At 33.2% G+C, this 12,945-nt stretch overlaps 1 pseudogene; it reads left to right on the top strand.

Moving 5' to 3' along the window:
• Nucleotides 1–11,507: 11,507 nt before the first annotated feature.
• LOC146898875 (albumin-1 pseudogene) lies at nucleotides 11,508–11,888 on the top strand (annotated as a pseudogene).
• The last annotated feature ends 1,057 nt before the right edge of the window (nucleotides 11,889–12,945 follow it).

The following is a 12,945-nucleotide window of genomic DNA, read 5'->3' as shown; positions in this document are numbered from 1 at the left end:
GTTCATATCATGGTAGTGAACGTAAGGCACATGAGTACAAAGAGGTTCCTTATCTAGCCAAGGGCTATACCAAAAACTAGAGTTACCATCCCCAAATTTGAATTGAAACCCATCTTTAAGGAGCTCAATAGCTTTGACAATAGAGTTCCAAGTAGGAGACCCCTTTCGACTAGTAACATTTAAGACCAAATTTTTCCCCAAGTAAATATCTTTAAACATCCTAACCCATAATTTATCTTCAGAGTTAAGAATATCCCACACCAACTTGCCAAGGAGAGCAACATTTTGGAATCTAGCAAATGAATACCTTTGTTCTCGGATCTCTTCCAAACAAATCTACACGCAACTTTGTCAAGATAATCACAAATAGATTGGGGATACCATTGGATTTGCATCCCATACGAAGGTATATAGTTAATAACCGTAGTCGCAAGAACTAAACGACCAGCCTTATTGAGGAGCCTCCCTTTCCAAGAAGCCATCTTGGACTCCACACGATCAACCACATCCATAAAGTCTTGTCTAGTTATACGCCCTTGGAAAAGTTTGAAGCCGGGATATTTTCCCAAGTTAGAGGTGAATCTCATATTGGTGATACCAACAATCTTATTCTTTTTTGCATTAGTAACACCTGCAGAAGCAAAAATAACTGATTTCTCGAGACTGACTTTTAATCCTGAGAAAGCACAAAAATTATCCAACACCTTGCTGATTTGGCGAGCCTGAGAGACTTTCGCTTTCCCAAAAAGAAGCACATCATCTGCAAAAAAATAAATGAGAAAAACTAGGGCCATTCAGAGAAAGTTGAATATGCATCTATCTATTAGCATTCACTTCATTGGTAATCATGCCTCCAAGCCTCTCCATGCATAACACAAAGAGATAGGGAGATAGAGGGTCACCTTGTCGTAAACCCCTTTTAGGAGTGAAGCTCTCAGTCCTACTGCCATTCCAAAGCAAAGATATGGAGGAAGATGAGATACCATGCATGATAAGAGAAATAATAGGTTCAGGAAAGGCAAAACAATTTAGAGTCTGGCGAAGGAACCTCCAATCCAATCTATCATAAGCTTTCTCCAAATCAAGCTTGAGAATAAGATCACCTTTCTTGCTCTTCTTCTTTCTTAAGTGATGAATCATTTCCTGAAGCACTGCAGCTTGAGATTAAATCATCTGATTCTTGATTCCATAATATTGTAATAGTGTCAAAAATACATATTAATTAATAAAAACAACTAACTACGCGTAAAAAATAATTACAACTACTAATATTATCACTTCTAAACGAGAATGGTCATTAAACATGGATTATTGCTTCCAAAAGATAGAGGATCAAAGCTTTAAATAATTTTGACTTTTTATTTTCAATACTGTTTAAAGAAAATATTGAAATCATCTGCATGTTGATCCTTAACATTGTAATAAAACAAAAAATACATATTAATAAAAACAATCAAATTCTCCTAACAAGCAAATACAACTACTAATATTATCACCCTTTAAAGAGTAATTTCCAACATTATGCCAAGCCAAAATGTTCATGAAATTTAACTACCCAAACTCAAACTGAAGAAAAGTTTGAACCAACTTTTATTGAGTCGAACTCATACAAGCTTGACTCAACTCAATCTATTTATAACCCTACTGATCTTTGCTTCTCAATTTAATACAATTTTTTTCATCATTGTAATCCTTATCCTTATCCTTATTTATTAATTTTGTTAAGTTTTAACCTAATTGTTTCCCTCCATTAATCCCTTATTAGGTTTGCAACAATTCTATCCTAAAATTTTGGCTCCTTATCCCTTACTCCTTAATGTTATTAGGTATGCAATCACTAAACCCTACATTTTTCCCTCTAAATATGATGCATTAATTGCTAATGAGCTCAACTCTAAAAATATTTCTCTTCCAACCCATGCCAGTCTAAATTTTGAATTTATTCTTTTAAAAAAATGATGTTCAAAACCCATGATGATAACTTTTCTGTTTTCCTAAAACAGGCGCGCGACTCTAAACTAATTAACATTTATTGACTGATAATTTCAACACACCTTATTCTGTTTCTAACCTAATACAAAATCTCTTCTCTTCTTTCATATTTTCTCTCCATCACTGCTCCTCTCTCTCTCAGTCTATCTCAATCACCGCTCTTCTCCTTTCTCAGCCGTTGCTTTGCTCTTTTTCCTCCTCATCGCCTCCACTTCCAGCCACCTTAACGTAAATCACCAAAAGGATCGTAAGTTGAGAAACCACATCAAATCCAAATCTCGAAATCATCTGCATCTCAATCAGTTTGTTTCAACCCATGAAAACATGTTGATTTTGTTGACCTACTTTCAGTTCTCAAGGTACTCAATCAATTTTTTATTTTCTTTAGTTTTATTGTATAAACAATGGTGTTGTTGAGAATGAAAACTGATAAAAAGAATGGTGGAGTTTTGTTTAATCAACAGAATTGGTGGTTTTTTTTTTAATGTTTAAACTAGATTTTTGTGTTCTTTCTGATATCTCTTTGCCACCAAATATTTGATTTCATCCATTTCATTGAACCATTGTTGTTGATTGTAAGTTTCTGTAAAATAAGATATTTTGTTCCATGACTTGGAGATCCGAATTTTTAAAAATTTGTTGTGTTTTTATCATCATTGTTTATTTGCAACCAAGGTTTGCAATTTCCATGGAATTAAGAGGTTTTTGTTAGTAAGTTTTGTCCATTTGTTGTGTATATATTTTAAGTAATTGGTGTTTATTTTATTGTCTTTTTGTGGTTCACAGTAACATCATCTTAAAAGAACTCAAATGGAGCATGAAATCTACTTGCCGTGAAGAAATGATGTGATGCTCTACTTTTCTTTGGGTTCAAATATGCTAGAATTAGTTACATCTCCTTTCACATATTTGATCAAAAGCCTCGTTGAAATAATACATTAATGAGCCATATCTTCAAATCGTCTCCGTTTGTTGCTTTGAATTCGAATTCTCCTAAGAACAAGTTTGGCTTAGGACGACAATGGAAGAAGGTTCTAGAGGTAACAAACAAGTATCAAATTTTACTATCGTGTATTTTAACATATTCATTAGTTGGTAGGAATGACGTTAATAAAATAAAATGATTGATACTTTATAATCATGGTTAACTTGAACCACTCGTGGTATTTCTTTTTTTGTAAAAACCAATATGTTAATTGATACTTTGTAGTGAATAACATACTTACTGAACCACTGCAACTTAATATCAAAAGTAGTATATTGATAGATGATGTTTTTTATGATGATGAATATGAATGAAAGCCATTGAGGAATGAGATAAAGGAGAAAAAAGCTTTAACTTGGATTTGGTATGTATCAGTTTTGCAAAGTAAAGGAAAAAAGTGTATTGATTTGTTGCTATTTATACAGGTGTCGGTACCCTTTAACTCGAAGCCATTTTATTTTTACATATGGATCCTTAGCTTTGGTTTATTGAAGCATGATACTTTTGGGTAAGTATAGTTATTCTATCTATCAATTATTTCATGTATTTATCGTGTGCCATTTGACTATAATAAAATTGAAATCATATTGTCTAACCTACATTTTGATAAACTATATTTATCTTTACAAGCAAAGATATAGATATCTACTTATATATTGCTTCCAGGTTTTGCTGTTATGAAGCATGGCCTTTGTTGTTTTTTATTTGAAATTTTAATTTAGAGTTGATGGATTTGTTAAGCTTTAATTACTATATTGTGTTCTGGATCTTTTAATTACAAATTGAATAATAAGGATTTATTGATCCAACTGTGCGATACAGATGACAAATTATCTGGCTATTGAAATCTTAGTAACATGTTTCAATCAATATTTAAGTTATTGTGGGCGTTGTTGTTCAATCATATGTCAAACTGGTTGGGAGCAGTTCTCCCTTTGAGGTTGATGTAGTTTAGGTAATCCATTTTCTTTATTAATTGGAACATTTTTACATGATTTCATACATGAATATAAAGGCTAGGAGAATGTTGTAATTCTGTAATTGCGGTCTTAACGAGTTAAAGGACTGTAGCTATTGTGGTTTTTGGTGTGTTTTATCGGTTGTTTCTGCTGTCATGATGGTTTTCCTTGCTGTGTTGGTGGTAGAGTTGTTTAGCTGGCTGTTATAGAAGCACAACTTAGTTGTCTCCTTGCTGTCAAGGGGAGTTTTTACTGCTGTCTGCTCACATACTACCAGCAATGGTCCTGTTATGGTGGACTTTCGGTAGTTGTAGGTGTGTTTTTAATTGGGAGTGTTTTTTGGGTTTTAAGGTTTGTCTGCATACATACCGAACCTTTGTATGTTTTTTTTTTCTCTTGGCAACCGTGTGTGTCTTGCATAGGCTTGCTTTCAATAAATTTGTGAAGGTGAGAAAAACACAAGAAGGGGGGTTGAATTGTGTTTTGAAAAATTCTTCGTTTCTCCTAAAAACTGAACACACTGATCAGAAGCTAGGTGAGACAGCTTCTGAAGTGATAATCAGAATCTAAATGCAGCGGAATAAAACAGAGAGAGAGAAGAAGAATGACACAAAGGAATTATACTGGTTCCTTCCACAATCCGGAAGTAGTCCAGTCCCCCTTGCACTTCCAAGGAGATTTCACTATGAGTAATATCTGATTACAAATGCTCAAGCACACAAGCAAGAGACTTCCTTTGCTCAAGCACACAAGCTAGAGACTTCCTTTGCTCAAGAACACAATCAAGAGACTTCCTGCTCAAGCACAACTGCAAGAGACTTCCTAACTAAACAAAATTACACAGAAAATTGTTTAAGGTTGAACACTTGATATACAATCAGAGGTGCTCACAATACAAATCAGATACAGACTCAATGAACTTAAGAATTTCTAAGATATGACTTTGAGACACAGAAATTCTAAGTGAATGCAGAACAATTTCAGCAGAGGTTTGGTACTTGTGAAAATCTTGTGAGTCTTTCGTTTAGCGTTCTTGCATTACCAAAACTCTAATTCTTCACTCCTTTATATAGAGGTGTGAAAGAGACGTTGTGAAATTGCCAGCACACCAAAGAGTCGTTGTTGAAGCTTGATCTTTCACCAATGATCTTTTGCCTGATTTGGTTGTTGTCCTATGAAGAACAAATTTGAAATCCATTCCTTATCCAAAGGAACATCTATGCAGGCGAAGCTGTATTCTGGAGCTGTTTTCTTGTCTTGTAGCGAGGACACAAAACAGAGTAGTGGAGAACGTGGTTGTACAATTCGTACAAAGTACAATGTCAACGCTTTCGTCCAAATTGCAAGCACAAGCCTTCAAACACCTTTGAAATGACCGTTGCAAAATTCCACTAATCCTTTGTTTGCGTTTTCGAATCCAATAGACAGCTTTTGCATTGATAATTCTTCAAATCTTGAATCTTTTGTAAATTCAGTTGAGATTCAGCTTCTGGTGAAATAGCTTCTGATGAGGCAGCTTCTGATGATGCAGCTTCTGATGATATGATTTCTGCAGCTTCTGGTGACGCAGCTTCTGATGATGTGGCTTCTGGACCTCTTGTCTTCAGAAGCACTATTCTTCAGGAGCAGCTTACTTCAGGAGCGCTATTACTTCAGGAGCAGCTTGACTTCAGGAGCGCTTTGCCTTCAGAATCATCTAAGCTTCATTTCCTTTGCTCTTTATTTGCTCATTCAGAACCAATGATGATGTAACTTTATAATTATGGTCCTGTACACTTGAACAAATATTAGCTAGTCCAATTTACAATTTTTAATACCTTGTTATCATCAAAACTTTTTAAGGTTCATTGTTAAGCACATTTTGTTCCAACAATTTGGTTATTTCAAAAATAAAAGAAAATGATGCCATTTCAAAAATAAAATAAAATGATGCTTACGTGAATTGATTGATGCATATTTTTCATTCAATATTGAAGTTATTTTAGGCATTGATCTATCACATGCCAATCTGTTTTAAGAAATTTGGTTGGTTTCTATAATTTGAGGTTGTTGACATTTTTTGAATCTCCATATTATCAAATTCCATTTTTGCTTTTTTGCAACTCTAATTAGCATATATACTAATTTGTTGCTTTCTTTGAGGGAATAAATTTTGATTTATGCTACTTTTTTTGTAGTCCTCGGATGATACTCTACATTTTGGCTTTAGATTTATGACTATATTAACAAGCCTCATGGAAAAGTAGTCCTTCATCTTAAGATGAGCATTCATTATATCTCTAACTGATTATGCTTCTTGCAAAGCTTTTATTGTTGATGGATTTTTTCCATTTGAGGGGGCTCGTACAGATTCCGCATTACACCCTGTGAATACTCCACCAGTATGAACTTAAGATAATTTCTTTTGCCTCCTATCAAGAAATTTAAAGAGATATTGTTCTATGCCTCTTGATGTGTATGTTGAAAAAGTTTCCTGATTATTTTAGTTGTTTGTCTATTTCAGTTTCAACTTTAGTCATTTTTAATAACGTAGTTAGTTAGTTTTTCATCATAATGCTTTATATTCTTTATAGTAATAATTTCTTCAATGTGGACTTTTGTAGATCAATCATAATAGTTTAACAATTACTTCAACTCATTGGATGTGTTTGAAATCCTGGATAAGAAATTAAATGCTTAAATCTTATGTTTAGATTGTTACTTGGTTTGATTTGTAACTAAAATACAGGCTTCAATTTCTCAAACAATATTCATGCTTATATTACGAATTTGTTGTTTTTGATCTCATTCATTTTATTTTGGTTTTTTGTTGTTGGATTTTTTTGCCTTCCTTTTAACTTTGTTTACTATTTTCAGCTCAAGGATATAAGAGTTAAAGATCATATTGTCATTAGGGATTCTTAAGCACTCATGGAGTCATGATATCCATGGACATCAAAGCATCTCACTAAAAGGGTGATGATTCCCTAGACTTTTTATGATGTATGGAGATGATTAATGGCAATAGAATTAATACAATAGGAGGAAATGGCATGCTATATTTTAATATACTTTCTTTTTATGTCTCAGAACACCATACTCAATTTGTTAATCTCTTATTAAGCTGCATGGAGAATTTTTTATGCACATTAAACACCTTTACAATTAATATGGAACATATTAATATTTGAACTTATAATTCTCCTTCTATGGTTCAACTCCATAAAAAAAGGATTCCCTTATTATTTTTAGTTCAGCTCATAGGACCCGTGCAGCGCACGGGTCATCAATCTAGTATTTATTAATTTTGTTAAGTTTTAACCTAATTTTTTGCCTCCATTAATCCGTTAAGTTTTAACCTAATTTTTTCCCTCCATTAATCCCTTATTAGGTTTGCAACAACTCCATCCTAAAATTTAGGCTCCTTATTATTTATTAATTTTGTTAAGTTTTAACCTAATTTTTCCCTCCATTAATCCCTTATTAGGTTTGCAACAACTCTATCCCAAAATTTTGGCGCTAGATTTGCATCATATATGTTTTTCATTTCTCTCTCCAATAATTGTATAAAAAGATCGCTATGTGTATATAGCAATATGTTACTACTAGAACGCCGATCCGTGCGCCGCACGGGTCTTATGAGCTGGAATAATTTAATACACAATAAAACGAAATACTCTATGTTGGAACGTAATTTAAAAAGTCAGAATACATTACCTACCGATTCAGGAAATATCGTATCACAAACCATACATGTTACAACAAATATATAAATTGTCTATGGAGTATTACACATTCCAAAATACTTCTTCGTACACGACGTTAGACGTCTCATCAATATCTTCACCATTCAAGTGATGGTTACAACAAATATATAAACTGTCTATGGAGTATTACACATACCAAAATATTATCAGTCTTTCCCATATATTTTTTTGTTAGAACATAACTGCTGGGTCCAGGTCGTCTACTCTGCTTGAGACTTTCAACATTCGATTTCATGTGAAAGTTTGTTTCTGTAAAAGAATATCAGAAGCAGTTATTGTGTAAATACAAATGTTTGTAAAAGAATATCAGAAGTATTTGTTGCTATAACAACTATTTCTCTAAATTACGGTGAGCAAAAACATACCAATGCGATTATTAAAATCCTAAAGTTTCTAAATCAGAGAATGCAGAGCAAACTAGTAAGTGATGCTAAAACAACTACTCTTTAAATTACGGTGAATAGAAACATAACAATGCAATTGTTAAAAATCCTAAGATTTATAAATCAGATAATGAACTTCAAATTACTATGTGCTGCTATAACAACTACTTCTCCAAATTACGGTGAATATAAAAAATAATGAACCATCAGAATGCTTTTCTCTACCTAACAAAGACAAAATACATAAAAAAAAAAATGGGCACCTGGAGTTGTTTTCTGATAATATTTATTGTTTGCTTCATTGGGATTTGCCACGTAACAGTTTTCTACGCTAAAGTCGCTTCGGTTAACATTATCATCAACGCTGGCTTTACCTGAAGTGTTTGTAACTATAGGAAAAAACACAGAAGTATAATTAAGTTAGCTATAAAATGCCATTTATGCCATCGAAGAGAAATTTCAAAGAACAGACCATTGAATGGAGAAGTAGGTAACACTAAATGCATGGAAGAAGTAGGTAACGCTAAAAAAATTTAACAAAAGATGATTAAATAAAACTAAATGCATGGAAGAAGAAGGTTAATATATTAGTTAGGAGAAAAGAGAAAATGTGACATATTAATTCATCTGGACATGTACTAATCTGATCATCAACCATTTTTTGTTTAATGGAAAATATTATTAACGTAAACCTGCACAAAACGTGCAATCGGCTATCCAAACAGACAATACAACGATGCCACCATACACATAACACCTAAAGACCAAAGCAGCCCCCTAAAGGAGGATGAAAAGCAGCCCAAAGCTGCTGACAACAGCACCTACAGGACCAAAACAAACCTGCTACTATCACAAAACTACAGCAACAGCAAAAAACAAAACTATCAGCAGCAGATAGACCACAAAAACAACTTAATAAGAAACTGAGATTTACCATGCAAATCAGGATTCGAGCCATTGTAGGCAATCACCACCGCATAAACCGTCATTGCAGGCTATGGATGTTATAGCAACAATGAATCAAAATAATATACAAAAATTTTAACAAAAAGGAGACAAAATGTAATGATAACGTGTCTTAGCGAGACTTATTTCATCCTGCTAATAGTTTCATTAGTGCAATGTGTGCTAAAATACTTTTCAAAGACAAAATTGACTCAATGCCATTTTGACTCAATTGACCAAAAAAGAATCTGAAAAAAATTGAAGAACCTGAAGATTATTGGAACTGCACCAGTCAAAGATTTTTCGGAAGAAATCACGGAATTGAAATATGTTGTGAGATACGGAATTGCTATCATCTTCGTCGGAGGCGGTGGTTCGCAGCGGCGGTGGGTCCGAACTCGAATTGGTGAGATGGTGGGAAGGATGTGGTTGATTTCATGGAGAGAGAGAGAGAGAGAGGAAGTGAAGAGATAATTTGAGGTATGGATAGATGGAGGATAGCTCTATTTCCGAATATTTGATGAGAGAGAAATTGAGCATTGGAAACTATCACAGTAACAACTGCTAAAACCAAGTCTAAGTTAATAATGACAAAGGAAAATTTGAAATTCAAATTTAACAGAAGGAGGGAAGTTTTTTAGGGTTAACCTAATTAGCAATTAATGCAGCAAAATTAGAGGCAAATTTGTAGGGTTAAGCAATTGCAATGCGTAACAACTTTTAAGAATAAGGGATGTATCCCTAAAAAAAATATGGGTTTTGCTAGAAGACACCTTTTATGGGTTTTGCTAAAAGACACAATAATTTTTATGAAGGTGACTTTTAGCAAATTTATAACTAAAAAGTGGAAATCACACCTTGAGGCATGACTTGGTAAAAGACACCTTCATGGGTGGCTTATTGCAAAACCCAAAAAATATATATTACATTGTGTATATGATATTAGTAAAAATATCTATGTTACTATATATTTTTTTGATCAAGCTATACTATTATATATGATGTTAAAAAAGATATTTGTTTAGAAAAAAATTACAATGCGCGGATAAGCTAGCATCTCATGGGCATGCTCTTGCTGGAGTTGTTTGGTTTGAGACGATGCTGCCAATTTTGTCTTTGGATTTCTTTAGGGATAAGAATAGTTTGCCTAAATATCATTTTCCTTAGGATTTCTTTTGTTTCATTTCTTTTTCTGCATTTCTTTTTGAGGGTTTTGGCCATAGTTTTAAAAACCGGACCGGATATCGACTCGGTCAAGGTACTGGGTCATTGAGTCATTGGTCGAACCATTGGGTCACTGGTCGAACCGCAAGACTGAACCGTATTAAACCGGATGACTCGGTAGTATGAATCGGTCTCTATGAAAATATTTGTTCTATCATTTACCTTTATTGAATCAGATGATTCGGTCTATAAAAATATTCAAGTGTCATGATACCTATAAAATAAAAAATCATAATAGAATAAATTAAGCTTTTTTTACTCATAAAAAAAATTAACATAAGACAAATATAATCCACATATGGATTAACTTTTTTCTAGGCACAACACACTGTACAAAAAAAATTGAAGGGTAGTATTCTCTTAAGAAAAATTAGACCCAACCAATTTAATTAGTTTTTCTAGAGAAATGATTTAATTAGTTTAAAAAAAACAAACATCACGTGAGTTAAATAAGAACATCACAAGATGAAGGGTAATGTTGACATTTTACTATATGTAGGGTTACCTTTCTCTGGTATAAAGGGGTAAAAGAAGCAACTCTAAAAAATATCAGTCGTCACTTCATCTCTTCTCCCCATCTAATTATAATTAACAACAATGGCAATAAGAAGATATGGATTCAACTTCTTTAAAAATTGGAGCAGTCTCCTATTACATGAGCAATGTTTAATCTATCTAAATTTTCCTTCTTTGTTTCTTATTTCCTCTTCCGATTTTCTCTATCTCTACTAAAATCTAGATCTGCCATTTTTTCAATTTTTTGAAAAAAAAATAGAGTTCAAACGTTGAACCGGCCGGTTTGAAGAAATCACCGGGTCGCCGGGTTATTCCGGTTTTGACCGGTTCATGCTGGTTCTCACTAGTTCATTAACATGGCCGATCCAATAACCAGACCGGACCGGTTACCCCACCGGTTACTGGTTCAACCGGTTCGACCGGACGGTCCGATTTTTAAAACTATGGTTTTGGCCTAGTCCACTCCTGCATATTTATTTTTCTCTTTTTTAATAATATATATGGAGTAGGCAGTAGAGGATGAGAGTTTCAGTTAGGTACCAACCTAGTTGGCATTTTTTGGCGCTCCTTGATGCCCAACCTACTTCTTGGCTTATAAAAAAAAGTATTCAATTTTTAATATATACATGATATTAGAAAGATAGTGAGGGTCAAGATCCACATAACCAATAACCTAGGGCCGTAAGTTTGCATTCATGGTATGTGGTTGTATTTGTTCGAACTTTAACCGAGTTTTCCATTAGCAGTAATATTACCGATGAAGAAGGTAGAAGCTGGATGTGAAAGAACTGCTTGTACAGTATTTGAGGGATATTTTTGTGGCCCAAGTTGTTCTTGCATCATTTTTGGAATATTTGGTGGTGTTTGCTTTCCCACATCAACTGCGATGAAGGTGGTGGAGGATCATCCCAACTTATGTCAATCTCACTACGACTGCATCAAAAAGGGAAGTGGGAGCTTCTGCGGTTATTATCCCAATTTTGAAATCCAACATGGCAGATGTTTTACCTCTAACGTCGAAGCTGAACGCTACTTCGAGATTCTTACTAACAACCCTGCAAAATACAACTTCCAGAAGACTATCTCTAACTCCAATGGAAAAGAATTCTTGAAGAATCCTATGGAGATTGCCACTTAATGTTAATATGTCCATGCAGCAAGAAATCAGCCATGCATTATACTCCATCTAGTCCTATTTATAAGAGAAATTTTCGTCAACAAAAGTTGATGTAACTGGACTGAACTTTTGAACCAGATGCATCAACTTTTGTTGACTCAATTTTCTATTATAAATAGCACTGGAGGTAGTAACTTGAAGCTACATACTACTTTGGGTTAAATATGTTTTTGATCCCTATAAATATACCAACTTTTCGTTTTAGTCCCTCTAAAATTTTCCTTCAACTTTTAGTCCTTAAAAAATTTTCCATCTTCACTTTTAGTCCCTCTTTTAAAGTAAACTCATATGTAGATTACATATTTTTGAATAAAATTTTGCAGAAAAATTCAAAATATTATAAGAATCTCTCCCAAAAAATATTAGAATTTTTTAACAAAACATGAATTTAATATGAATTTTTATATGTTTGACGGTTAAAAATTCATAATTAATTTATGTTTTGTTAAAAAATTCTAATTTTTTGGGGGAATTTTTTTTACAATATTCTACACATTTCTACACAATTTCATTAAAAAATACAAAAAATAACTTAAAAATAGGGACCAAAAGTAGTGATTGAAATTTTATAGGGACTTAAAATTGAAGGAAAATTTTAGAGGGACTAAAACGAAAAGTTGGTATATTTATAGGGACCAAAAACATATTTAACACTACTACTTTTAATAAGCAATATCTTTGCTCCAACTAATCAGTTGGTTTTCTTAGATATCCATCTGAATTTCAATAAATGTAGCAAGCGCATGGGTGTGCCACTGTAATATATGTCATCACTGTAAAAATAATTTTATCATTCTCATTTTCTTTCTATAATTCTTCCACAACTATACATATTTCATGCCTTTTTTCTTTTATAAAAAAAACACATTCATTCATTTAAATTGAAAGAAATACATCGAACAACACAAAAATCAAATCGCCACAATTGAATAGGATGAGCTTGGAACAAACTTACAACATCCAAATTAATAACATATGGGAAAGTGATTTCAATTATGGAAAAGCCTACAAATATGAC

Source organism: Medicago sativa, chromosome 8 (genome assembly GCF_051527215.1).
Source record: "Medicago sativa cultivar Bolivia chromosome 8, Bolivia_mono, whole genome shotgun sequence".
NCBI classification, from domain to species: Eukaryota; Viridiplantae; Streptophyta; class Magnoliopsida; order Fabales; family Fabaceae; genus Medicago; species Medicago sativa.
The sequence above is the reverse complement of the archived record's forward strand: the minus strand, read 5'-3'. Positions and strand labels throughout refer to the sequence as shown.